Source organism: Suncus etruscus, chromosome 10, assembly GCF_024139225.1.
Source record: "Suncus etruscus isolate mSunEtr1 chromosome 10, mSunEtr1.pri.cur, whole genome shotgun sequence".
In the NCBI taxonomy this organism is placed as follows: Eukaryota; Metazoa; Chordata; class Mammalia; order Eulipotyphla; family Soricidae; genus Suncus; species Suncus etruscus.
The window spans coordinates 99,501,096-99,528,975 of NC_064857.1; the positions used below are offsets into that span (position 1 = coordinate 99,501,096).

Consider the following 27,880-nt stretch of genomic DNA (forward strand, 5'->3'; position numbering starts at 1 on the left):
TAATGTACCTAGAGAGCCAGTTTATAAGTTTTGCATAGTAGAACTGGTTTATTACATAATCCAAAGGTGTCAGTAGTGAAGGTAAAAAACAAATAAAAAACAACCTGTTACTTCGTGTTTTTTTTTTCCAAAACTCACAGGGGAGTGAGTTTTATTGTAAGTTTAAGTTCAAATCTCTTTTTAAAATTCACCATGGAAAAATACAAATGTTTGAGTAGTAATATCTAAGTTCTTAAATATTTTGCAGTATTTTCAAACCTAGTTTACATTTTATTAAATAATCACAAGGGATCGCAAAAACCTTACTATAGTAAGATAAAAAATACTTTTTCATTTTAAACCTAAGAATTTAATCATTAGACTTACAACAATTATTCTTATATTCAACTGCATATTGGATGTTGTTTTGAATTCAGTTTGCTTTGGGTTTTTAATTTTTGGTGCCTGAAGGATTCGGCCTCGAGCTATTGTTATCCACTGAATGTTTTTGCATTTTGGCTTTCAAGGAAGAACTTTTCCCATAAAGGGTCTTTAAAGTCCCAAGACAAAAAGAGCAAACAAAAAACATACTACGTTTTTAACTGATAATTACTTTTATACTTTTAACTTCTATTTACATCGAGTAGCTGGTATTCCCGTGATTATGATGCATCTTTTATTTTCCATCGGAGGAAACAATTCTTGGTTTTATTTAGAATATAGACAAGTCCTTAAACATAAATACATTTTCAAATACGAAGTGCCATCTGACACGAGTTACTGTAATTTGGCATTCAGAACAAACATCCCCTTGCAAATAAAGGTCGTAAGGAACACACTTAATACTTTCAATTTCACTACGTGGAGTTCAAAAATGGTAGGATGTAAATCCCACATTTTCTTTAAAACTTGAAATAGTTTAAACACAAAGGCTTTTGGAGCTCTATTCTTGGTCATAATGCAAAAAAAAAAAAAAAAAAAAAGTCACCATTGTCCCTTTAAGTCAGACACGACGATTGCTCTTCACTCTTGCTGCAAAGTTTCCTTTAGCATCGCTTTGAACCAGGACATTCGTTTCTATGTAGCTGCAAACTGTCCTAAGCTGCTGACCACCCTTTTCTCTTGAGAGAGAGAGAGAGAGAGAGAGAGAGAGAGAGAGAGAGAGAGAGAGAGAGAGAGAGAGAGAGAGAGAGGAAAGTAGAGGAGAAAGAAAAAAGTTGAGAAGAGAAGGAGAGAGGGAGGGAGAGAAGGAGGTAGAGAAAGAAGAGGAGACTTGGGAGGGAGAGAAGAGGAGAGAGGAGGGAGAAAGGAGGAGAGGAGAGAAGAAAGAAGGAAAGCAGAGGGAGAAAGAAGAAAGAAGAAGAAAAGGAAGAGGAGAGAGGGAGAGAAGAAGAAAGAAGAGGAGAGGGAGAGAGAGAAGGAGGGAAGAAAGAAGAGGAGAGAGGGAGGGAGAGAAGAAGAGAGGAGAGAGGAGAGGAGATCCACAGCCCAGTCCGCTGCTCTTGGCTGCAGAAGACCCGCACGGGCTGAACGTGTGGGGCTTATTTATTTGTTTACGGGTTTATTCGGGGCGAGTTCCTTACCTCCGGGCCTTCTTTATAGCTCGGCCCCCCACCCCGCCGGCGGGGCCGCTGCTGGCCCGGCACCCCCGGGCCTCCGGTTGGCTGCGGCGCCGCGTCCCGGCCGCGCGCGCCCCCGCCCGCCCGCCGGTGGCAGGTAGCGAGCCTGCGGGCTCCGGCCCGTCACCCATGGCAACCGCCCGGTAACCCATGGCAACCGCGGCGGAGAGAAAGGAGAGGAAGGGGGAGCCAAAAGAAAACACCAGCCCGGTGGAGGGGAGGCGGGAGGCGGCGAGGGGACAACAAAGGCAAAGGGGCGATTTACGGCGAGGACCTGCCTCCCGCCCCACCTGCTTGCGACCGAGCTCAGATGGCAACGGGAGCCCCTCGCCAAAGCGATTGGGGGTGCAGAAGGAGAGGGAGAGAGACAGAGACAGAGAGACAGAGACAAGAGAGACAGAGAGAAACAGAGACAGAGGAAAGGGAGAGGAGACAGACGGGGAGAGATGTGAGAGACATAAGACAGAGAGAGACAGACAGAGAGGAAAGGGAGAGGAGATGAAAGAGGTGAGAAGAGAGATGAGAAAGAGGAGAGAGAGGAGACAGGAGGGAGATGACAGACGGGGAGAGATGTGAGAAACATGAGAGAGAGAGAGAGAGGAGAGAGAGATGAGAGAAGGGAGGGAGAAAAGGGAGAGAGATGTGAGAGAGACGAGAGAAAAGAGGTGACAGAAGGGAGAGAGATGAAAGGAGAGAGAGGTGAAAGAGAAGAGAGATGAGACAAGAGAAAGATGAGAGACAGGGAGAGAGGAGAGAGATGAGACGGGAGAGATGTGAGAGAGAGACAGAGGGAGGGAGAAGAAAGGGAGAGGATATGAAAGAGAAGAGAAGAGAGATAAGATAGAGGAGAGATCAGAGAGGAGAGAGAGGGAGGGAGAGAGATCACAGACAGGGGGAGAGATATAAGAGACATGAGAGGAGAGAGAAGGGAGAGATGAAAGGAGAGAGATGAGACGGAGAGGAGAGAGGTGAGAGACAGGGGAGAGATGTCAGAGAGGAGAGAGAAGGGAGATGAAAGAGGAGAGAGAGATGAGAGGAGAAATGAGACAGGAGAGAGATGAGAGACGGGGAGAGTGTGAGAGATGAGAGCGGGGAGAGAGCAGAGAGAGATGAGAGAGGGAGGGAGAGGAAAGGGAGAGGAGATGAAAGGAGAGAAGAGAGGAAAGGGAGAGGAGATGAAAGGAGAGAAGAGAGAAGAGACATCAGAGAGGAGACAGAAGAGAGATAACAGACGGGGAGAGATTTGAGAGGCATGAGAGAGAGGAGACAGATGAGAGAGAAGGGAGAGAGAAAGGGAGAGAGATGAAAGGAGAGAGATGAGAGACGGGGGGAGATGTGAGTGGAGATAGGAGAGATGAGAGAAAAGGGAAAGAGAATGAGAGGAGAGAGATGAGAGGAGAGATGAGACAGAAGAGAGAGACGAGACTCAGGGGGAGAGATGAGAAAGGGGGGGGAGAGAGAAAGAGAGGAGAGAGCGAGCCGAAGGCCTGGGAGGCGGGCTGGGCGCGGGCGGGAGGGGAGCGCGCAGCCCCGGCGCGCCTAGGGGGACCCTCCCGGGGGCGGCCAGGACCCGCCCGGACCCCCGCGGCTCGGGGGCGTCTCCCGGCGGCGTTTCCCCGTCTAGACGCCACACCGCGTCTTTGTTCTCCGGACGCCCGCTTTGGGGTGCGACCCGACCCCGCCCCTCTGCGGGCGCCGGGCCGAGGGCGCCTCGGGACCAGGGGGCGGCCGGCCCGAGGGTCCCCGCGATTACCCGGGGACGGGGCGGGGCGGGGGCGAAGCTCCGGCGCGGCGGCGTCTCGTCTGCGCACGCCCTCACACTTTGGGGCGCCCCCGCCCCGCCAAGAAGCCCGAAGCCCGCGGGGAGGACGCGCCCCTGCAGACTGTCTGGGGCGGGAGGGGACAGTCGGGCCGGGAAGACGCGCGCGGCTCGGAGCGCAGGGACGGGCCCGGGCGGGCGGGGAGAGGAAAGCGCCCCCCACACGCCCCCGTCCAGCACCCATCAGGCCGCGGGCTGGAAGCGGTGCAGAGCCGACGGAGGACACGCGGGGGCGGTGCTGGCCCGAGTGGAGAAAGCGCCGACAGCCTCGGCCCGGCCGATTGTCGCCCAAGGATCTGCACCCCCAGGTCGCGTGCAGTCCGTGCTTGGGCGCATCATTCCTCTGTTCCCACACGCCCAGTTTCTGGCGATGATGAGACGCATGGGATATGCCGAGGCCATTGAAAGAAAGGGCAGAGACTGCTGGACATCAGTGGGAGGGGAATGTGCAGCTCCGGTCTGCTGTGACGCCAAACATTCTAATGTTATAAAAATCCGAAGAGGTTTGAAAATCCTTAAGTCCCTTTATGATGGTCTCTGTGCGTCCCAATGACAAACCCAGATAGCAAAGCCATTGGCTACACGTCTTAAGGAAAGGCCACACACACACACACACACACACACACACACACACACACACACACACACACACACACACTTTTTTTTACATGATTTATGTTCTAGAGCAGGCCAACCATATTTTCTATAACTCTTTTTAGTGGTAGGTGAAAGCGAGGCTGTTCTGTAAAGTATTCCACTTTAATCCTGACATAAAGAATTTCCTGTATAACTGCAGGTCTTAGAGAACATTTGCTTCTTTTCACCACATTCTGGGTTCCAGCGCCTACTGGGCACAGAGTTCTAAGGGAACTGTGTTCAGTGCAGAGGCAAAAGATGGCCTGTCCTGGCTTGTTCAGTAGCATGCCAGTCCTCTGCATCGTGGTGCGCTGTGCTTTCATTTAAACATTTTTTTTTAACAAAAGCAATTACAGAAAAGTGCAAATTTAACTTGTGACATTTAACATTTTGCCATGGCAGGCAGCCCCCACTTAAATGGGGCCTTTTTCTGTGGAACAACAGGAGCCAAAAGGCCTTGTGTCATGGAGTAATGTAAGACACAATCTGGGCCGCAAACGCACAATGAATCGGGAAGGATTTATGTAATTAATTGACCAGTCTTAACCTGTTATCGTGATGTAAGGAATTTGGAACTCATTAATTTGGGCTCTGACAGATTTCATATTAGAGCTGGCAAATATGGATTGAGCCTCTTATTCTTGTAGCAGCTGGAATTTCCATGACAGTGAGGATTAGTGAAGAAGACCTATTGCTACAGTCAAACTGCCTCTTTGTAATCAGGAGCCCTGCTCTGCATTTAAAGGAACAAAGAGAGAGAGAGAGAGAGAGAGAGAGAGAGAGAGAGAGAGAGAGAGAGAGAGAGAGAGAGAGACAGAAAGACAGAGAAAGAGTCAAAGAGAGAGACAGAGAGACAGAAGGAAGAGAGAAAGAGAAAAAGAGAGAGAGAGAGGCAAGCATGCATATTGTATATTGCTAGGCTGAATTAGGAGTATAGCTCCCTCTAAACTGTGGTCCAGCCTTGGCAGCTGAAGGAAAACACTAATTTCAGTCATTAGTTGTGAACTTGAGCACCTTGAGTGTAAAGGCACAGGTACAAAGGTCTCAATTCAGTTTTGTTGTCCAAGTGAAAAAAGATTCAGAAATGGAGCCTAGGATTTTTCTCTGTGCAGCCAGCCTGCACAGGGAGAAGTCTTCTGAGACGTGAATGGGATTTTCTGTTGATTTGTTTTTATTTTGTTTGGGGGCCACACCCAGCAATGCTCAGGGACTACTCCTGGCTCAGCACTCAGGAATCATTCTTGGCAGTTTCAGAGGACCATAGGGGATGCCAGGGATCCAACTTAGGTCAGCTATGTGCAAGGCAAACTCACTCTACCAGCTGTACTTACTCTCCCTGGCCTATAATGGGATTTTTTTGTAGCCAGAAATGAGCAGTACAGGGCCCTGAAGGAGAAAATTTTTCCAAGACCTCCTCTCTCTCTCTCTCTCTCTCTCTCTCTCTCTCTCTCTCTCTCTCTCTCTCTCTCTCTCTTGTTTTTGGGTCACACCTGGCAGCGCTCAGGGGTTACTCCTGGCTCTATGCTCAGAAATCGCTCCTGGCAGGCTCGGGGACCACATGGGATGCTGGTCGAACCAATGTCCTTCTGCATGCAAGACAAACACCCTATCTCCATGCTATCTCTCTGGCCCCAAGCTCCTATCTCTTGTTCAGAGTTTCTTCGCTGAGTGCTTGAAACTCAGAACTCACATAATGAGCATTTTAATCTAAATGCATCATCTTCACATTATATGATGTTAATGAATTTGGAAGTGTCTAGTTTCTCTTTCTTTCTATATATATTTCTTTTTTGGTTGAGCTTTCAAGAAAGCCTAGCAAACTCTTTCATTCTCTCACCCTCTTTTGAGAATCAGAAAATTGCTGGATTGTAAAAAGTCCCAGAGATAAAATGAAATGCTTTTCTTTTCCTCGCTTTCACAATATTGCTGTGCTACATGATAAGGTTAATATAACAACTGCCATAAGGATCATTAATATAGGAAGATAAGCAAAGTTGTACGTTTAAAACATTTTCAGGGTATCATTTGCCTTCATCTGATAAAGAAGTCTTTAGTAACAGATGCAGAACATGAACTCTGAATATTTAGCTCCTAATTTAGTCTGAAAGACCTATTTAACTTTGCTAATAAATTCTTATTTATAAATAAACCTCAAAATTGTGCATTAACTTTTGTCAAAATAAGTTGAACTTTTAATTTTACCTGAACAATTTCTGGTAAAACATATACATTTTTATGTAAAAATATTGTTATAAATATTTGCAAAGACAACCCCCACCCTTTTTGGCTCTCTTGATTCCAAATTCCAAAGTAAAGGATTTCTTATTTTTAGTTGGTAAAAAATAGGCTTTGATTTAGCAATAAAGTAGTTGGTACAAAGATTTGTTTTGTGATTATCTTGTTAAGGAGTGATTTCTTCAGCTTTGGTTCCATTTAAATGAATGCATAAAGATAAACACTAGAAAATTACATCAATATATTAACGTTATCCTTCACATGGAGAGCAAGAAGAGTGCAAGTGGTTGTTATTGGTATTATTATTTCAGTGGAGAGGCAGTGACGATAAACAATTGATAGCAGCAAGACTTGGATAACCAGTATAAACTCTGACGAGGGTGATTAATGGTATATATAAACACACTTCAAATGTGTATACAGAATCTCAGCTCTCACCTAGGGAGTTCTTTGTATTTTCTAAAAAGGGTAATTTGTAAATTGACAATTACAAGGTTATCAACTGTGTGTACTGTTGATACATTTGAGGTATGCAGTGAATAGATAGAGCATGATGCATCGGAGAGAGGGCGTGCTGGGAAGAAATGTGGTGGGCTAGGTAAAGGGTCTGTGATAGGCACTTTCAACAGGCAGCTCCTAGTCTCTTTGAACAGAAGTTTCCTCATCAACACAGTAAGAGAGGAAGTTCAACGTCATTGCAGGTCTCCCTACAATGTGAGTTCTGAGAGATGCTACTAAAATGTGGGAGGCCTAGAGGTCAATTCTATTTCCAGTACGTGGAATTAAACAGTATTAAACATTGGGTGGGGAAGAATTTGGGTCACACCTGGTGATGCGCAGCAGGACCATATGTGGTCCTGGGAGATCAAACTCTATTTAATCTATCTTTAATAAGGCAAGTGCCTTAACCCAATGCTATCTCATAGGCCTAGGGTTAGAAAGTTTCACATTAGATTTCTGTGGGATTTGTCCATGCCTTTTATGCTAACAGATATACAATGGGTGCGCATGGGCAAGGAGGAGCTACCGCTTTAAGAAACTGGTGGGCTGGAAAGATAGTTCAAGGGCCTGGGGCACATGCTAGGTAAACACATTACCCAATGCATTATTTCCAGACCTAAAGGAACTTAACTTTAACACCCACAACTTAGAATTCATTCTCTCCATGGCCGGTGAGGTAGCACAACGGTAGGGCTTTTGTCTTGCACTCAGCCGACCCAGGATGGATGGTGGTTCAAATCCTGGCATCTCATATAGTCCCCTGTGTCTGCCAGGAGCAATTTCTGAGTGCAGAACCAGGAGTAACACCTTAGCACTGCTGGGTGTGACCCCAAAACCAAAAAAAAAAAATTACTCATTACTCTTTTCTTTTTCCCTCCCTCCCTCCCTCCCTCCTTCCCTCCTTCCCTCCTTCCTTCCTTCCTTCCTTCCTTCCTTCCTTCCTTCCTTCCTTCCTTCCTTCCTTCCTTCCTTCCTTCCTTCCTTCCTTCCTTCCTTCCTTCCTTCCTTCCTTCCTTCCTCCTTCCTTCCTTCCTTCCTTCCTTCCTTCCTTCCTTCCTTCCTTCCTTCCTTCCTTCCTTCCTTCTTCCCTCCCTCCCTCCCTCCCTCCCTCCCTCCCTCCCTCCCTCCCTCCCTTCCTTCCTTCCTTCCTTCCTTCCTTCCTTCCTTCCTTCCTTCCTTCCTTCCTTCCTTCCTTCCTTCCTTCCTTCCTTCCTTCCTTCCTTCCTTCCTTGTGGTTACACTCTTCAGTGTTTAGGGGTCACTTCTTGCCAGCTTGGGGAATAGATGGGATGCTGGGAACAGAACCAGGTCAGCTATCCTCTGTATTATTGTTCTGGCCCAACTTTTCATTTTACTTTTTCCTCTTTCTCTCATTAGGTCCTGTACAGCAGGCAACACAGCCCTTCACCCCCTTGCTAATGCCCACATCAAATCCAGTGTATGTAGTGACAGCTGTCACTACACTGTCCAAGCAGTGTCCTCCTGAAGATGAGTCAATAGGACTTGGGGGATAGTAGAGAGGCAGTGAGTGGTGGGAATAAATGTGGGTCCCCGGCTGGCAGTGGAAGTGAATGCACTGAAGCCTGCAGCCTGACTGATGCAGCGCCTCCTTGAAAGACCCAGAGTTACTTGTTGCCTGAATAGGGAGCAAACGATTCCAACCCATTTTGCCTTCCTTTTCATAGTTGAACCTACTACCAAGCCCCTATTCTGAGTTTCCCAGGCCCTCTGCCATGTGCCACAGGGTAAAACTCAGCCTTATTTATAAGCATATTGGAGGTAGTGATCTGGTTTCTCAACTCATTACATAGATTCACAAATATCTATCTATCTTTCTCTATCTGTCTATCTATATTTATCTATATATCTATCAATCATCTATACCTATCTATCATTTTGGGGACATGCCTAAGCAATGATCAGGATATGCATCCTTCTGTATACTCAGGGATTTACTCCTGGCTGTGCTTGGGGTCTATATGCAGTGCCAGGCTTAAATACAGGCAAGGCCTGTAATTGCCTTCCCTGCAATACTATGTCTCCAGCCCAGTTCCTGTAACATTTGAGGAGATCTAGAAGCTGGATGAATACAATTGTGTCCCAGGAGTGAATTGAATTACAAGCCCTGCTGAAGTGACGATGCTTAGAGGAAGGACTGTGATAGTAGAGACAACAGATTTAAGGGGATCCTCCAGAAAGCTTCTAGAGGTTGAAATGAACACCAAGGACATTACTGCACTGCCTTAAAATCTGAATAAGGGCACCTGCCTAACTGATTCCCGTGAAAGGCTTCAGTAAGTTCCTGGCATTTATATTTTCCACAAATGCAGCATTTGCTGAACAAAAGCAGAATAGCAACATGCAGCAGAGGAAGGCAATACAAAGCCTTGTTTGTTTATTTGTTTTTCCTCACTATTTGAAATCAGCCAAGAAACCCTTCTTTGGGGTGCAGGTATGAGCCAAGGGTGGAGAAGGGTGACAGTGGTTTGAGTGATAGTCAGGGATGCTCAGAGAGCTCTCTGGAGAGGAGATATCAATATTAAAAAGAGAAATTCACTTCTTTTGTTAGAATACTGTGTGTATTGAGGTATTAAAAAACTCTGTGTGTTTGCGACATTTTGTGGCTTAAAATGAGCAAAACACCAGAAGTGGTCCAACTGCTTTAATGACTCCATTCATGCCAAGAAGTATTTATCAGCAAGTACTATATCCAGGGGTCCTTTAGGTGTGAGTGATACAAACACAGTTTTGGTTTTCTGAGGCGGACAATCTGAGAGCCCACTTAACCCTAAACATTTACCATACCTGGTAACTTTGCCATAAGTATTTGGTTTGGTTTTGGGGCCATACCTGGTGGTGTTCAGTGCTTACTCCCATCTCTGAACTCAGAAATCACTCCTGGAAGGCTCAGGGGACCATATGAGATGCCAGGAATTGAACCGTGGCCCATCTATGGCCACTTGCAAGGAAAATACCCTACCACTGTGTCATCACTCCAAACCCCTAGCTGTGCATGCTATCGGAGATAGTTCTGAGCATTTTATATATGCCATACCTTAGTGAACTTTTGCTTTGAATGTGTGGGAGGGACGATTGTGCTCACAGAGAATTTGCAAACCAATTGTACAAGTTTAGTAAGTTCTATGGCTGTATTTTTTTTACTAGTTTAAAATAGTTATTGTCCACAGGTCTTTCTTTCTCTCTTTCTCTCTTTCTCTCTCTTTCTCTCTTTCTCTCTCTTTTCTCTTTCTCTCTTTCTCTCTCTTTTGTCTTTCTTTGTTTCTTTGTTTCTTTCTTTCTTTATTTGTTTCTTTATTTATTTCTTTCTTTATTTCTTTCTTTCTTTCTTTCTTTCTTTCTTTCTTTCTTTCTTTCTCTCTTTCTTTCTTTCTTTCTTTCTTTCTTTCTTTCTTTCTTTCTTTCTTTCTTTCTTTCTTTCTTTCTCTCTCTCTCTCTCTCTCTCTCTCTCTCTCTTTCTTTCTTTCTTTCTTTCTTTCTTTCTTTCTTTCTTTCTTTCTTTCTTTCTTTCTTTCTTTCTTTCTTTCTTTCTTTCTTTCTTTCTTTCTTTCTTTCTTTCTTTCTTTCTTTCTTTCTTTCTTTCTTTCTTTCTGCCATGTGTGACCCACACCCCCAAAAAAGAAAGTTTTAAGAAGAAAATTTAAATTTATTTATGAGCCTTTATTTTTGAAACATACCTGACAATGTTTAAAGGTAATTCCTGCCTCTGCACTTAGAAATCACTCCTATTGGGCCTGGAGAGATAGCACAGCAGTGTTTGCCTTGCAAGCAGCCGATCCAGGACCAGAGGTGGTTGGTTCGAATCCCGGTGTCCCATATGGTCCCCCGTGCCTGCCAGGAGCTATTTCTGAGCAGACAGCCAGGAGTAACCCCTGAGCACCGCCGGGTGTGGGCCAAAAACCAAAGGAAAAAGAAAAAAGAAAAAAAAGAAATCACTTCTATTGAGGCTCAGGGGACCATATAGGATGTTGCAATTGAACCCAGGTCAGTCTTGTGCAAAGGCAAACACTTTATGTGTTGTGCTATTACTCTGGCCATCCTACACTGGAAGTCAGTAGACCCTGTTGTATAGGTGTAGGATATTGTGCACATAACAGGACACTCCAGGGACAGGATGAGTGATGTTGTACACAGGTAAAGGAGAAACCTGAGTGTTTGGACAGGGACCATCTACTTAAACTGTATAATACACGCCAACTCTTAGTCTTCTGAATTTGTATGCAAACCCTTTCTTGATACAACTGTCAAAAACCCACCAGCGCAGGAAAATCCACCTTTGTACTAACAGAGATGCTGCTTGTTCAAGAGGGAGGGAGAGCACAGAGTAAAGGAGGTGAAGGAAGAGAGGATGAATTCAATTGTGGCAATGATGATGCTCACTGATGACACCAGGGGCTCAGGACTTCCTTCTGACTTGGTGCTTGGGGATCACTCCTGGTAGTGCTCAGGGCACCATTTGGAGTGCTGGGCATTGGACCTGTGCTGACTGTTTGCAAGGCAAGCATCTTACCTGTTCTGCTAATGCTCTGGCCTCTGTTTTTATTTTATTTTATTTTTGTTTTGTTTTTGTTTTTGGGCCACACCCAGTAATGTTCAGATGTTACTTCCAGCTCTGAGCTCAGAAATTGCTCTTGGTATGCTTGGAAGACCATATGGGGTGCCGGGAATCAAATTCAGTCCATTCTGGGTCAACTGTGTGTAAGAAAAATGCCCTACTGCTGTGCTCTCTCTAGCTCCTTTGCTTCTGTTTTTCTGTGTCACCTGCATACCCAAGTAAACTCCACTTGTGCAGGGCAGTGGCTGTCACAAGGTAATATTCTGCAGGTATATGTGGAATGACAAACTGAAGGATGTAGGCAAGTTTTCTCACTAAGGGCAGAGAGGAGACCAGGAATTCTGAGAGGCAGATGCAAAAGAGGCAACTCAAAAGGCAAAGAATTTCTACCAAAGAAGATTTTGAAAAGGTTGTAGTGAACCTTAGAACCAAATATTACCCACATATACAAATCTTCCCTGCCCATAGCATTGGGAACTTGTTTGCTCAGCAGCAGAGAGTGGTAGTATTCAGATTTGACAATGGTGAGATTTTGAATGCCAGTTCTTCATTGGTTAGAACTGTAAACTACAGTGAATCACTAAACATCTGAACTTGAATTCTTTGCCAGTAAAAATGCCAGTAACAATGCAAATCTTTCATACAATTTTCAAGAACCTGCCAGTGTAGGTATAACCCTACCTTGAAGCATTTGAGGAAGAAGTGAATTAGTTATGTGAAAGGCAGATACATGCATGCCTCTACCATTATTTCTGATTTTTAGTAAATAGAATCAGATTATAAAAAGAAAGCAAGTCACGGGCAGATCACTGCAGGTAGGTAGATGCCTTGCAAGGAACCCACCCTGCAACTCATATAGTCCCCAGGAGTGATTCCTGAGTGTAAAGCCAGGAATTAGCCCAGAGTTTTAGTGGATGTGCCCCCCCCCCAAAAAAAAATAAAACAAATGAAAAGCAAGTGAGGCTGAGAAAGTGATTTAATGGTAGAATGCCTTGCATGTGTGAAGTCCTGGATTTGCTCTCTGTCATCACAAAGAAGTAAAAAAATAAAAATAAAAATACCTTGTTGACAATGTGTATTACTTATCATTTGGGAGGAATTGTTTTGAAGACAGAACAAAATATGCAATGATGCTTGCTGTCATTTTCAAACACCATCTTTAGGGGTTGCAAAGATACTACAGCAGGTCCCGTAAGATGTTTGCCTTGCAGGTATGTAGACCTGGTTCAACCCCTTGGTACCTTGTATGGTCCCTGGAGCCTACTGAGAATCCGGAGAAAGCCCTGAGCACTGCTTGATGTATAGTCCACCCTACCCCTTTCTTCCCCCTACTCCTAATCCCTCTGAATTCGAATTAGGGGCATTTTCAACATTTTCTTCTTGGGATTTCCTATAGCCCTCCTAGCCCAGGCTCTTTATGCAAATGTGCAACCCTGCAAGAGGCTGCATTTCAGACCCTTCAATTGTGCCTGAGGAGGGAAGCTTGCAACCAAGCTCATCCCCCGCCCCCTCCCGCAATATCTGGTTTTTAAATCCTCTATCTCCTGTCTTTCCAGAAGAATCACTGGTTATCGTTATGCATTAGCTTTTATGTGGTAGGTTTTGATTTGGTTCTGATTGCTGGAAGTTCAATATTTTCCTCCCAAACCACAACCATATTTGGCAGCAAAGAAACTGAAGGCTGAATAGGCTTCCATGTTGCTTGGTTATAGATAGGGAGATGCTGGCAGGAATTTGCAAGCATTTGCATATATACAATTGTCTGATGTTTGCTTCCATGCTTGCTCTCCTCCTCAGCTCCCTATTCTCTTTGTGCAGTGAATTACTAATACAAATACAGATAATGAAATTTCTGATGCTAGCCTGCAATGCAGACACACATTTTGGAAGGTATCTGGGGAAAATGAATAGGTTCTCCTGATCTTTGTTGTTTTATCCAGACAAGGAAATGGAGGAGAGAAAGTAATTACAGGGACTTGTCTTTGCAGGTGGAATGAGTGGCAGTGACAGGGTTTCTTTTCAGAGAATCTTGTAGCGATGCTATTTTCTTGTTAATACCAATAGGTATTTCCCTGGAAATAGAGTTTCCTTATTAAAATGTGTGTTCAGCAGATGGGACGCTGTCCACAGGAAGCAGAACAATTCTCCTCTGTGGCTTCTGAACAGTGTGGGCTGAAGGGTGGGTGAAATTGGTCCCCAAATTCAAGGCATCCCCTGAGAGAAATTCTAGAGGCAGAGGAAAGTTAATGTGCCTTTAAATTTAGGAAGGGTTGAAGGCTCTCACCCTCTCTTCCCACCTCCCATCTGTCTTTTAGTCAATCCCCTTTCCTGTGTCTTCAGGATTGCCAGTTTCTAAAAGCAGAAGTGCAACTTTCTGGGGGTCACTAAAGGTGATGATTCAGCGACTCTCACTGAGTTGCGGCAATATGAGGTCTACTTAGCCTGACTTCAGAATAGTGTCATCTGAGCTTAGAGAGAAAGTTTCCTCTAGACTACAGTGACCCCTGAGCTCCAAGCCAGGAGTGACTCCCCCCAATCCCACCCTACCCCCTCTTGGGAGGGGAGGAGAAAGTTCCCTTTAGAAAAGAGCTGAAAGCAGCTTTATTTTATTTTATTTTATTTTATTTTATTGGTGGTCGACCTCCTCCAGCAATTCTCAGGGCTTACTCCTGATTCTGAGCTCAGGGATCACTCCTGGTGGGCTTGGGGAACTATATGGTGTTTGAGGGGAACAAACTTGGGTGGGCCATGTGCAATGCACCTGCCCTATCTACTACTCTGTTGTTACAGCTTTCAGCTCTACTGTTGTTTTTTTTTTTTTAATTTTTATTTTTATCATAGTGGCTTACATATCTTTCACAGTAGTATTTTAGGTACATATTAACATTGAATCAGGGGAATACCCATCACCAAATTTGTCCTCCCCCCTCCCCTGTTCCCTTTCTGCAACCCATATCCCCCACCATCACCCCCTGGGCTGCTAGAGTAGGTGGTCCCCTCTTTGTCTAGCTTACTATTAGTGATCATATAACTGTTTGGTCCTGATGCCCACCCTTGTTTCTCCCTCTGTTTGAGAGGCTGCAGCTCTACTGGTTTAAAAATAATTTTTTTGTTTGTTTTTTTTGGGGGGGTCATACCCAGCAACACTCAGGGGTTACTCCTGGTTCTGAGTTCAGAAATCACTCCTGGCAGGCACAGGGGTGAGGGCATATGAGATGCTGGGATTCGAATCACAGTATGTCCTGGGTCTGTAGAGTGCAAGGCAAACACCCTATCACTCTGCTATCTCTCTGGCCCCTTTGGTTCGTTTTTGAGGTAACACCCAACAATCCTCAAGACTCAAGGCTCAAGGATCACTCCAGATAGGGCTTGGGCAACTGTACAGTGTGCCAGGCACTGACCGAGTGCAAAGCAAGTACTCTAACCATTGTACTAGCTCTTCAGCCCCTAAAACAAATCTTTGGTTTGACCTCTTGTTGACCTTTCTTTATAAGTCATGAAGGAAACACCAGTTGGATTGGTCTGAAGAGGTTTCCTAACAACCTAAGTTGGTGCTGACAGCTTTTATATAAAGAACAAATATTTGCTTTTTATTTCATGTAAATATGTGCTTGCTGTCAAACAAGACAGGCTTAAAGAGAAGATTTTGTCTTCTATAGCTCACCAAGAGACAGGTAATCAATAGCAGGAATGATTTTAGAAGAAGGGAGGCAGCCTTGCAGATATAGACCTTCCACCAGTTCGAATGACAGTAGGAGAAAACATTTAGCTAAAAAGGTAATAAAATGTTTATTTTGTCATACAGCTTAAGATATGAGAATAGAATTTAAAAAAATGGTTTTGACACTGCTCTAACAGCAGTCCACTATAGAAAATTACTTTAGGGCTATTGCAACATTTACATAGAATTAGAAGAAATCATCACTTTAGAACTCTCAGGTTAAAACAATAACACAATTGTTATTTTAGAAAAAGTTGATTCAATTCTTGAAATCATTGGTATTAAAAACCACTGGTGTGGCTGGAACAATAGCACAAGGGGTAGGGTGTTTGCCTTGCATGCAGCCAACAGAGCTCGATTCCTGGCATCCTATATGGTCCCCATGCACTGCCAGGAGAAGTAATTCTGAGGGCAGAGCCAGTAGTAATCACTGAGCACCTCTAGGTGCGGCACCCACACCTCCTACTTCTCTCCAAAATTACTGGTATTGAATTAGACAATGGTTGGGGCAGGGAGGGCCTTTGCTTTTTCAAAATTTTGCTTTTTGTGTGGTGTCATCTTTAGAAACCATAATGAGGCTCACCATTATGAGCACTATTTCATGCAGAGTGAATGAAAGAAAGCTATCTTTAGAGATTAAGACAAAGTTTGTTCTGAAGGTGATGGGGAAGAGACAACGTGTAGATTTAAGATGGTGTGTGAAATCACTTGCAGCCATAATGGATCCTAATCTGAATACGAAATATTCATTGTGGGTCATATTGCTTCTGTGTGGATTCATGCCAGCTGCCATTTGAGGTGGTACTGTGGATGTGAATGGCTGTTTCCCTCTGACTCATTTCCTGTTGCCTGATGCCAACTGAGCAGCCTCTCCGTGATACATCAGTGCTGGGTCTACCTCACTGGCATGACCATTGTCCCCTCACTTTCTTTGGAACAATGAAGAATAAACCGTTCCGGCACTGCCATCTGCCTGGCCCAACACACTTTATAACGCAGAAGGAGAATTTTAATAAGCCCTCCGAGGGGCCTGCTGCCATTTTCAGAGGGAAGGTTTCTTGCAAAGGGCATGCGTGGAAACTCCCAAGAGAAGCCTGTTGCCAGCGCCGCCACGGAGAGGAACCTGTGTCAGCCCGTTTGATTGTCTACCTGTCATCACAGCCTCCCCTGATTTTGACAGGCTGCGCTTTTCTCTTGCAGCCAGTGCTGCTTAATGTCATTTTCTTGGTTGAACATCTTTATTTCTGACTTGTTACAAACCATTAACTAGTTTCCAGTTTTCAGAGCCCTGGCTACTTTTGACTAGTAAGTCATTTGGCATAACAAGGTTTTCCTTTAGCTTCTTGCTAAAGAAAATCTCTACATGGAATGATCAATGTCCCGATTTTTATGAATCCGAGCAGATAGGAAGTGCCTGTCACGGGAAGTAAGGCATCTTCACCGCAGGCATACACGAGTTTGGATAATGGATCTTGACAGACATACTCGGTAGCCTTGTACCATTGCAGAGGCTTCAAACATTTTCGGTGAAAAGCAGAGAGTTTTGCAAGCACACTTAGCTTGTGATGATTTCAAATCAACATAGCAATATTGTTTCTAATTAGATTTCCTGGGTGAAGTGTTTTCAGTCATCAAGTCCTTGAATTAGTTGGTGAAGATCACTCAGTGGTTTAACAGTTGTCAATCTCTATGAACATATTTTGAAAGTACTCATTATTTGTAGCATTGCTAAAATGAAAACTGGCTGCTTTGGACATTGATTTTCAGAATAATATAGTCAGATGTGTGGCTTGGTGACATGTTGCTAAAGCATTAGAAACAACTTCAAATTCAGTTCTTTTTAGCGTAAAGCTACTCACACATGAAATGAATATAATTAAAACCTTGGATAATCTTTTCCTAAATTATGACGTATTATTAAAGTTTTAAAGTATATTTAAAAATGTACTTAAATATTATGAGCAAACCTATTAATGAAGTGTTAGCACATTTAAATCTTAAGTAGGAATATTTATTGATCCTTGCTTAATTAATGGCTGAAGGAGATAAAAAAAAAACATCAGTTACTGATTTAGCAATTCCACTTCTAGGACTCTGTCTCACTGTAACAGTTGAGCCAGTGCATAAACATGTATGTTCGGTATAAGTGACAAAGTGCTACATTTTAATTGTGAAAAAAGTGAGACAGTTTAATAACCTATTAATAAGGAAATGGATAAATAAGCCAATGTAACTCTCACTTTACTGTTTGAGCTAAAATGTATGTACTGGATCAGAGAGATAGTACAGTTGGTAGGACACTTGCTTTGCGCATGGTTGGCCTGGATTCAATCCCTGGCATCCCAACTAGTCCCCTCTGAAATGTCAGGAGTGATCCCTCAGCAAAGAGCCAAGAGTAAGCCTAGAGCACATCTGGGTGTAGCCCCCAAACAAAACAAGCAAAATGAAAATAAGACGTATGTGCTTGATAGGAAAAACATCTTTGATATGTCATTGAATGCAAATTTTAATAAATAAGTAAGAGCCAATCCATGTTGGGTATGTTGAATGCGATAGCATTTTGTGAGGGTGGGGTACTGGGACTCACCACCATCTCCATCTTCCCTTGAGCACAGAACAGACTGGAATGCTGTAAACAGAAAGCCTCTGTGCGTGGAGGCTTGAGCAACTAGGAAGGAAGAACTGATCTTATGCTTGACATACCTTGATATTATTTAGATTTTGATTCTCTAATGTTTATTGACATTATGAGTTGACTAGACAATGTGATGAATTTAGGAAGGAACTCTCATGTCACAGAGAAGATGGAATAGAATGAAATAAATGTAGCTACATGAATCCCTAACAAAGAAACATGACTTCCTTCCATTTCGTCAACTCTGAAACTCAGAGCATTCGTGTTTTTCTATAGATTTTAATAACGGGACCTCAAAATCTGGGTGCACACTCTGTCAACCCTGAGTATATGTCATCCTAGGCAGCAGCAGTGGCTCTCTGTTGGTTTCTTGGTGCTGTATTTCAAAGCAGCTCATAAATTATTAATAATACACGTGTAGGTCAGAGACACACTAACCCTGACAATCATTTCATAATATTCTCTCTTTAGCATTAGAAGAGAAAAGAAGGGAGTAATCAATATGCAACATCAGAGGTACATTTCATATAGATATGGTACGTGCACTTAGAAAAAAAGAGGCAGATCTTTACAAAAACCTGTCAGCCTGGCATTAATCTTGTATTATGAATAATGTGGCTATCTATGAATCTTTAATATTTTTAAATGATGAAATTGTATGGTATGCTCTACCAAAGCAAATTTGATAAAATGTAAAAATAGTTTGATCAATGAAGATGTTCATATACATGAATAAAATAAATTTAAAGCCTGGTTCATTAAAGCAGAAAGGCAACAGCTATGCTTTGATTGCAGAAAGAGTTTTTAGCTTTAGTAAATTTAATTCAGCCATTAGCTATCATGCTTAGAAAATATTCCTCTAAAGAAATTACAGAATAATCCTTTGGCTAAAACCATCATCTTCTCCATAAGCAAAAACCTTTGATAACATATTATTAGCAATCAATATGGGACTGGCTTCTAGATGATCATAAAAGTCGTATTTGGAAATTTCTGACAGCACACCCAGATGAATGTTTCATGTATGAGATATAGCTGAGCTTGGAACGATTGTGAAAGCTTGTTAGAAATACTGTTGTATTCCATTTTTTTTCTCATGAAGTAATCCTGAAATAATTTATTCCAGGTTTAATTTTCAGCGAAAGGAAGAAAAGTAGATCAAGAATTTTGCTTATGAAATTTGCCTAATGAAGAAATTTTAATCAGTGCTTGTTGAACTGAAGATAAAGATATAGTTTGTTTCTACAGATTTAAGGAGAATTAACATGTATCTGATTGTTAATATTTGATTCTTATTTAATTATTTATGATATCAAGGAATGAATCTGTCAAGTAAATAATGAAATGCGTGCATGCAGCATATGTAATTAGGTTAGGTGCATAAATCCAAAGTGTTCACTTTATAGTTGTCAGCGTAAAATTTATTAATAATGAGAAATGTTAAGTGAAGAAAATTCTTCACACAGTCTACCTTATTAGAGTGGATTATAGCAAATGTTGGTCAAAGAAAGGGAAAGAGAAAGCTAGACTTCATTTTCTTAGTTGGGCTTTCATGTTTCTAAAATCTTTTTTGTTTGTTTGTTTGTTTGTGTTTTGAGCCACACTGGAGGTGCTCAGAGTTTACTCCTGGCTCTGTGGTGCTGGGGCTGGAACATAGGTTGGCAGAGTGCAAGACGAGTGCCCTACCTGCTGTACTATTTCTTCAGCCCACATTAAAAAATATTATCAATTGGAACACATTTTATTTTTTCATATTTAGAAATGTCTAATTTGAACAAGTGGATAAGATCTGAATGAATACTGCAAATGGAACCATTCTATATTGAGAATGCATAGGCCCAAGAATTTCTTAAATGCAAACAGCTGAGAGGGAAATTTTTACTAATATTTGAGAAGTAAGCATTTTCTCTTGTGATTGAACTTTCTGATTCTACTCTTGACATTTGGCTTTACATTCCCTGAGGTGGTACTGGAGAAAGCTGAAAGGACGAGAACATGTAAAGCATGGAGGAGACTTGGGTTCAATCCCTGGTTACTGATCCATAGTCTCCAGAACAACTGAGGCAGTAGTAGGCCTCTGAGCACTACCACTGTGGTATGGCCCATAAACAAACAAAATTCACTCTTGTGCCTCATGGTATGCTTTCATCTCCCCCTTTCTGTGATAGCTAAATTTGAGAGGAGGAGAGAAGCATTTTATCCAGTATATGCATGTCTCCAGGATTTGTCTGTCTGAGCTGCTGAATGTGTGATTAAACAAAAATTTGAGAGGTGCCTCCCAATTCTTACCACAGGCTGTGTTCTTTACATGACTGTATAGAAAAAGGAGGTACAGTAAATGCACCCCATATACACCTCAACCCAGGCCCTTTGCCTGGTCTGTATTGTAAATTGGGGGACAAAAAAATTTGAGAGGTGTCAGGTACATGAGTCATGATGTGGATATAGAGGATTGGTGATTTCTGCCCTTGACTCCAATTTAGAAATTTGATTTCTGACTGGAGTTAGTTCTGCTCTTAGCATTGTATGTCATACAAGGCAAATCAACCAAATAACAACAATTACAACAACAAGATAATAAAATCTCACTTTGAACTAAATAATCTGGCAACTACTAGAAAGTACTCTAAATTTAGGGCCTCACATCTCTTCATGAAGCAAATAAGAGTACTGTAATTCTTTTTTTTTATGGGTTAAAATCTTACTTTATTACACTTTTTTATAATATTTTTTATTTAAACACCTTGGTTACAAACATGATTGTGATTGGGTTTCAGTCGTATAAAATGACACCCCCATCACCAGTATAACATTCCCATCACCAATGACCCAATTATCTCTCCTCCCCTCCCTGCCCCCACCTGTACTCTAGACAGGCTTTCTATTTCCCTCATATGTTCTCATTGTTAGGATAGTTCGCAATGTAGTTATTTCTCTAACTAAACTCATCACTCTTTGTGGTGAGGTTCATGAGGTCAGCTGTAATGTCCAGCCCTCTCCTCTTTTGTCTCTGAAAATTGTTGAGACATGTCTTTCATTTTTCTTAAAACCCATAGATGAGTGAGACCATTCTCCGTCTTTGTCTTTCTCTCTGACTTATTTCACTCAGCATAATAGATTCCATGTACATCCATGTATAGGAAAATTTCATAACTTCATAAGAGTACTGTAATTCTAGCTCTAATGGTTTACAAGTCACAAAGATGATGCTGGAAATCATGCAATTTTATGCAATTAGTATCATGAGCATCTTGCAAAATAACGGGGAGAGAGGGCGCATGATTATAGGAACATTCATCATCTGACTGGATATTGTGATAGTGGCAGTTAGACATTTATTAGAAGATGGAAGATATAATCACAAAAGGAAGTCCACGTATTATTTTAGTAAATGATATGAGTCTAATTATAACAGCCACTTAAGAACTTTCTTGCCTTCCATAGATAAAAGAGGAGAAATAAAAGGCCTATTTAGACTAAGGAAGTGACATTACAAACCATGAAACTATGAAAATGTAGTTGCAACTTTTCTATCTGATGAAAAAAGGGTAATAATTATTCAATAGTTTTATCTTTAAAGGCTTAAATGTCCCCCCAAACAACTGGGAATAAAAGTGGCAGGAGTGACAGTAAAGTAAGTAGGGTGTTTGCCTTACACACTGCCATCCTGGTCTCAATTTTTAGCACATTATGTGGTACCCTGAGCCCTCCAGGAGTGTTCCCTCAAAGTAGAGGCAGGTATAGGTTCCAAGCAATTCTAGGTGTGTTCAAACACAAAGTGTCTGTGATTTATAGCTTTTTTCAAAAATAATACTTTTTTCAGAAGTAATAATTTTTTCAGGGTAATACTCTGGTGGTGAATCATTCTAGTTATTATTTTGTATGCAAATTATATATAGAAATTATTTTCTTTTCTATAAACTTACTTCTCAAAATGTCTATAAATTGAAGAATTTAGGGCATGAAGCCCAAGCATATTATTTTTCTTTTCTTTTCTATTTTTTAGTTTTTGGTTTTTGGGTCGCACCTGGTGGTGTTCAGAATTTACTCCTGCTCTGTGCTCAGAAATTGCTCCTGGCAGGCTCTGGGGACCACATGAGATGCTGAGGATTGAATCCATTTTAGTTCTGGCTTGGCCTCATGCAAGGCAAACATCCTACCACTGTGCTATCACTTTGGTCCTTACCCAAGCATACTTGTTAAAGGAAAAACCCTCTGGTATTCACAATCAAGTTAGTTAACTTTGGAAAAACACTAATCGAAAGAAAAGATTTTTTCTTACTTAATAATTATTTCTTCCCTACCTTCTCTACCTATCTCTCTCCCTCTCCCACACTCAATCATCCAGACTGGATTCTTGAGATAAAAAACAAACAAACAAACCATATAAGCTTTGGGATGGGTTGTCTGCAGGGACAGATAACTAGAAGACTGGCTACATTTTTGTTTTTGCTACAATTATTTTATGGCCTAAGACTCCCATTCCCCTATATAACTCAGGGGTTAATTCTGATGTTAGAAATAGATATATGACAGTACAGTAGGTAGGAAACCTGCCTTGTACATGGGCGACCCTAGTTTGATCTCTATGGGACCCATATGGTCCCAGTACTACCACCAGAGTGCAGAACCAGGAATAATCCCTGAGCACTGCTGGTTATGGCCTATCCCTCCCCCACCCCAAATAGACATATAATTCAGTTCTGGATATTGATTTCTGGGGAAAAAAACTAAGGGGCCTTCTGGAAAATGTCTCCACTCTTAAGAAGAAAAGAAGGGAAAAAAGTCCATTTCCTGGAAACCCTTTGTTGTGTTGTCAAGGGTTGCTGCCATCTATGGCAGCCATTTTGGAACCTCGGGTGAACCAGCTAGAACAAAAGGAACAATGAAGTAGGCCAAGTGGAGGTTGAGAAGATCTGCATCTTTGTCAACACTCATAGTTACTGAATCATTGTCTTAACTAATCTGCTTCCCACAGAAGGACTACATTTTTCTTGGTTTAAGTTATTTAAGATAGGTTTTCTATGACTTAAATCATCCATCAAAACAAATTTGAGTTGTAAGAAACTTTTTTGAATCATGTGCAAGAGAACAGCTTATCCTTAAGTTAGTTGTGAAATGTATGTGTTTCATTGATAATGTTTATCACCCGTGTTACATGTTGGTATGATATTTAAGGCCTCCAACACGTTGGAAATGTGTATTATTTTAGGAATGCTGGGTGTCAGTAAACACAGAACACTCTGAAGATAGTTCGGTGGTTGATTCAGTATTTTGTCACTAAATGTGAGGAATAAAAAAGGCTTCTTGGGCTGGAACGATAGCCCAGCAGTAGGGTGTTTGCCTTGCATGCAGCTGATTTGGGATGGATCCGGGGATTTGGGTTTGATCTTTGACATCCCATATGGTCCCCTGAGTCTGCTAGGAGCAATTTCTGAACATTGAGCCAGGAATAACCCCCAAGTGCTTTTTGGGTGTGCCCCCAAACCAATCAACCAACCAACCAACCAAACAAAAACCACACACAAAAAAAGCTTCTTAAAAAAGGTAATATCTGATCTCTATTGGTAAGGATCGCTGGTGTGTATTGAACCTTTCGAGATGGGCTTCAAAGGGTGCTTCTCAAGCATGGGGTAGCCCATCTGCTGGAGCACACATTAGCTGAGAGTGAATCCAGCAGAGATTTGCAGAATAGATGATAGTGCACACAGATGCAGGTGGAACCTGTTAGGTGCAGACTGCAGAGTGTCTTGAAATTTTGCTAAGGTGGTGGTGGGGTCTAGGCTTCCTTCCCTTGAAGTGGGAAGGAAACATTTGAGATATTTGAACTGGTGACCACTTAATCATCTTGGATAACGCATTAAATTGTTGAGCACGTTATTTACATAGCTTTGAGGGGCATATTTGAGGGGCATATTCACTTTAATGTAGCAACGAAACACAATTTTCCATTTTTCTTTGGAATCTGTGCATTAAAGTAGTGGCCCAGGGAACTAGTGATCGGCTACAGAGCCGTGATGTACAAAACCAGGTGTAAGTTTTCTCGGGAGGCCATTGATGGTCAGTCCACAATATTTCAAAATCTGAGAAGCCTGGATGTGTTGGTGTGTGCTTGCCTGATGGAGGCTGATTCTCCCTGAAGGAGGCAGAGCTGAGCTGTTGGCAAAGGAAGCTGGGGAGAGAGTCTCTCAGGAAGGAGCTGGACGTGAATGCCAGGGAGGTGAGGTGGCAGCAATGAGGTGCCCTCTCTCTCGCTCTGCTGAAGAACAGATGGAGTGGGGAAGAGATGGGCCACATTTCTGGGATTACACCTTGATAATTTCCTCTGCCCATAAAGGAATTGATCTTCAAACACGGCCTTCATTAAATGGGAGGCAGCATGATTTCTTTGCAGGTGAAGTCCAGAATAGGCTTGTTCTAAAATTCAGCTCTCCCAGAAAGGCGCCTGCTTTGTGTGTTGGAATCTTTCTAGAGACTAAAGCATTTCCCCGAACCACCAGCAGATGGCCCCTTGCCCCGGACAGGACTGTTCACCATTTTTGTTTTGTTTTTGCTTTGGGGCCACACCCGGCGGCGCTCAGGGGTTACTTCTGGCCCTGCGCTCAGAAATCGCTCCTGGCAGGCTCGGGGGACCATATGGGATGCTGAGATTTGAACCAACGTCGGTCCTGGGTCGTCCGCTTGCAAGGCAAACGCCCTTACCGCTGTCCTATCTCTCCAACCCAATCACCTTTCCCCCCCTTTTCTTTCTTTGGTTGTTTTGGGGCCACACCTTGCAGGACTCAGGGCTTACTCCTAAATGCACTCAGGAATCACTACTGGTAGTGATCCGGGAACCATATGGGATTCCGAGGATCGAACTTGAGTCGGCCGCGTGCAAGGTTCACTTCGAACCAATTCCTGGGCAAGGCACAAGATCCGTCATATCTGCACGTTTGAGGATTTTCTTCTGGTAGCTGGTGCAGGGCAGGAATAGCTGTGGATAGGGGCTATGGATATGGTACAGCAGTCCGAGTTGCAAGAACATTCCAGAAAGATCACAGGATGGTTGGGGTGGCAGATCCCCCCACCCCACTCCTACCCCGCGCCTCTCGGGGGATTAGCCCTGGTTCCCTCCAAGTTTCACTGGGCTGGTTTTCCAGAAAAGAAGTAGCACTGTGGACACCAAAGTAATCCAAGTAAAGCTGTTGGTTCAATGGCTTGAGCATAAGAAAGGTTCAGTAGATGTTTACCGTTATTATCTTTATTTATTTTTTATTTTTGAGTCACACCCAGTGGCACTCAGGGGTTAGTCCTGGCTCCATGCTCAGAAATCGCCCCTGGCAGGCACGGGGCGGGGCTGGGGCCATATGAGATGCCGGGATTCGAACTTCTGCATGCAAGGCAAATGCCTTACATCCATGCTATCTCTCCTGTCCCGGAATTATTCATTATTCACAGAAGTCACCTAACTCCCATCCCAAAAGTAGTTCCCGGGGGTTCATGTAGTTTAAGGGAAGCTGGCTCAAGGAGGGATGCTTCTTGCTAAGGAAGGATTTCGGGCCCCGTTTTTCCCCCTAAAGAGAGGACGGACGATCTATCAAGCCTGCTTTTCGGTTGGAGAGATAGCTCAGCGGTAGGGCCTTTGGCCTTGCACGCAGCTGATTCAGGACAGACGGTGGCTCGAATCCCGGCATCCCATTTGTTGCCCCCTTGCCTACCAGGAGAGATTTCTGAGCGCAGAGCCAGGAGTATCCCCTGAGCGCCACCGATTTTGACCCAAAAAACCAGCCCCCCGTCTTTCCCCCCCAAAAGCTGCTTTTCTACTGGCACCCGGCTTTCCTCCTCTGGGTCTGGACGAGACCGACATTGGTGTGGGGGCTGAAGCAAAGGGGCAGCAGGGATGCAAAAGCAGCGAGCGTCCAGGGAGGGCAGCTGAACCCGAAGGCCTCGCTGGGGATTAGGGGTTCACCAAGCTGCAGCGCAGTGGCTTGGGAAACGGGCTAACACGCGCCGAGGATGCTTTCCACCGGACCGCGGTGGAGCAGCCTTCGGGGCGCACCCAGCCAGCGACGCTCCGCCTAGGACGTTGGCTTCTTCCCGGGCGTCCGTCCGTCCGTCCGTCCGCTGCAGGCCGGGCCAGCTGCCCGGCTGGAGCGCCACCTGGGCGCGCGCGTCTCGGTCGGAACGGGTTCTGGAGCGGGCGCGGGTGCGGGGGGCCGGGCGTGCGCGCTCCGCTGGGTCCCCGAGATCGGGGCCGCTGCGGGAGGCCGAGCATTTGCATTCGGCAGCCGTCATTTGGACACGCCGGGCTGATGAAGTTGTCAGCGGCGCCCCCAGTGTGGCCGGGTCTGGTGATCGGAGAGACCCGCACGCCCCCGCCTCGCCCCCGGGGTCCCCACGCACCGCGCTCCGCTCGCTTTGTCTCGGCCCCCACCCGCCCCCTCGCTTTGTGTCTCCGGGCTGCGCAGGACCCCGCAAAGGCCCAGACCGACCGCACGCGGGGGAGAAGTTAGCGGCCCTTGCTTTCATCCAGGACTCGATACCCCTTCGTTCTCTTCACCCGGAACCTCCTCGCCTTATTGTTGTTGTTGTTGTTTTTGGGTCATACCCAGCAGCGCTCAGGGGTTACTCCTGGCTCTATGCTCAGAAATCTCTCCTGGCAGGCTGGGGGACCATATGGGATGCCGAGCTTCGAACCACCGTCCTTCTGCATGCAAGACAAATGCCCTACTTCCATGCTATCTCTCCGGCCCCCTCTCTAAGGCTTTGACTGGAAGCACTTTTCAGGGCCAAGGTAGCGGCTTGAACTGGGTCTTTCTCACTGGTCCTATCAGCATGTGCCCTCCAGGAGTGAATCCCGTGTGCCCTTAAGCAGCTTTTCCTACTCTTCTCCACTTTTCTTTCTTTTTTTTCTTTTTTTAGTTTTTGGGTCACACCCGGAGGCTCTCAGGGGTTACTTCTGGCTCTGCGCTCAGAAATTGCTCCTGGCAGGCACGGGGAACCATATGGGATTCTCAGAATCCGCTGGGTGCAAGGCAAATGCCCTACAGCTGTGCTATCTCTCTGGCTCCTTCTCCCCTTTTCTGAATGCCTCTTTGTGGTGGTTTTTAGAATTAGAAAAGGCAAAGCAGAGTCACCTGCTTTGCGACTAAGGGGGACAAAAAAAAAAATAAGTTGTTCTGCTAGCACTGGGCTTGCAAGCAGAGGTGGAAAGCAGGAGGGGCCCGACTCGGAGAATTCACTGCTAGGTTGGGTTCATGTTCTTGGGCCTCTCTAGTTCTGCTGGGGCTACATGTGGCAACTGAGCACTTTGAGGTGGCCTGTCCTCCCCGAAACAAGAGTAGAGACTGCTTTATTGACATCTGATGCTTGGGTACGAAGTATTTTGGATAGAGTTAGGCAAGCAAACCTATAAAAATCCCTCTTTGGGGCCCGGAGAGATAGCACAGCGGCGTTTGCCTTGCAAGCAGCCGATCCAGGACCAAAGGTGGTTGGTTCGAATCCCGGTGTCCCATGTGGTCCCCCGTGCCTGCCAGGAGCTATTTCTGAGCAGACAGCCAGGAGTAACCCCTGAGCACCCCCGGGTGTGGCCCAAAAACCAAAAAAAAAAAAAAAAAAAAAAAAAAAAAATCCCTCTTTGCCTTGAAGATGTAACTACCAAAAATACTGATACTGACCCAAGTGTCTCACATTCATTTCTACTGTGCAGTGCTTTCCTCCTTACTGCTCTTCTGCAACCTTCTTATCTGCTGCTGCTACTGATGCTTTGGAACTGGGCAGGGACAGAGAGAAAGCCCTGGATTTCCAGCAGCAACCATTGCCCAGGAAAATGATTAAGCAATTATTGGAATTTTGTGTGTGTGTGTTGGGGGGGGGGCATGGGTTGTGCTCAGGATTTCCTCCTGGCAGACTCACACTCAATGGACCTGATGGGGTGCTGGGGATCAAACCTGGGCTGGCCACGTTCAAGACAAACACCCTATCCACTTTGCTATCATTGGGCTCTGAAAATCACTGAGATTCCATCCAAAACCTTGTTCACACCAAACAGAAGCAGGACCCACTGTTCACTCTCCTTTGTTTATTCTAAAGAAAGACCCTTCTGCCCACACCCGCCACAACAGTGCCACAGTGGTCTGGACCATGTGGACCATGTGGGCCTGGAGGAGGAGTTGAGCCT

The 27,880-nt window shown here is 44.2% G+C and overlaps 1 non-coding gene across 1 annotated transcript; it reads left to right on the forward strand.

The window, feature by feature from the left end:
- The first annotated feature begins 19,990 nt into the window (after positions 1–19,990).
- On the forward strand, positions 19,991–20,122 carry LOC126021135 (small nucleolar RNA SNORA51). The gene has a single exon (XR_007499745.1). It is a non-coding gene; the product is annotated as a small nucleolar RNA SNORA51 (small nucleolar RNA).
- The last annotated feature ends 7,758 nt before the right edge of the window (positions 20,123–27,880 follow it).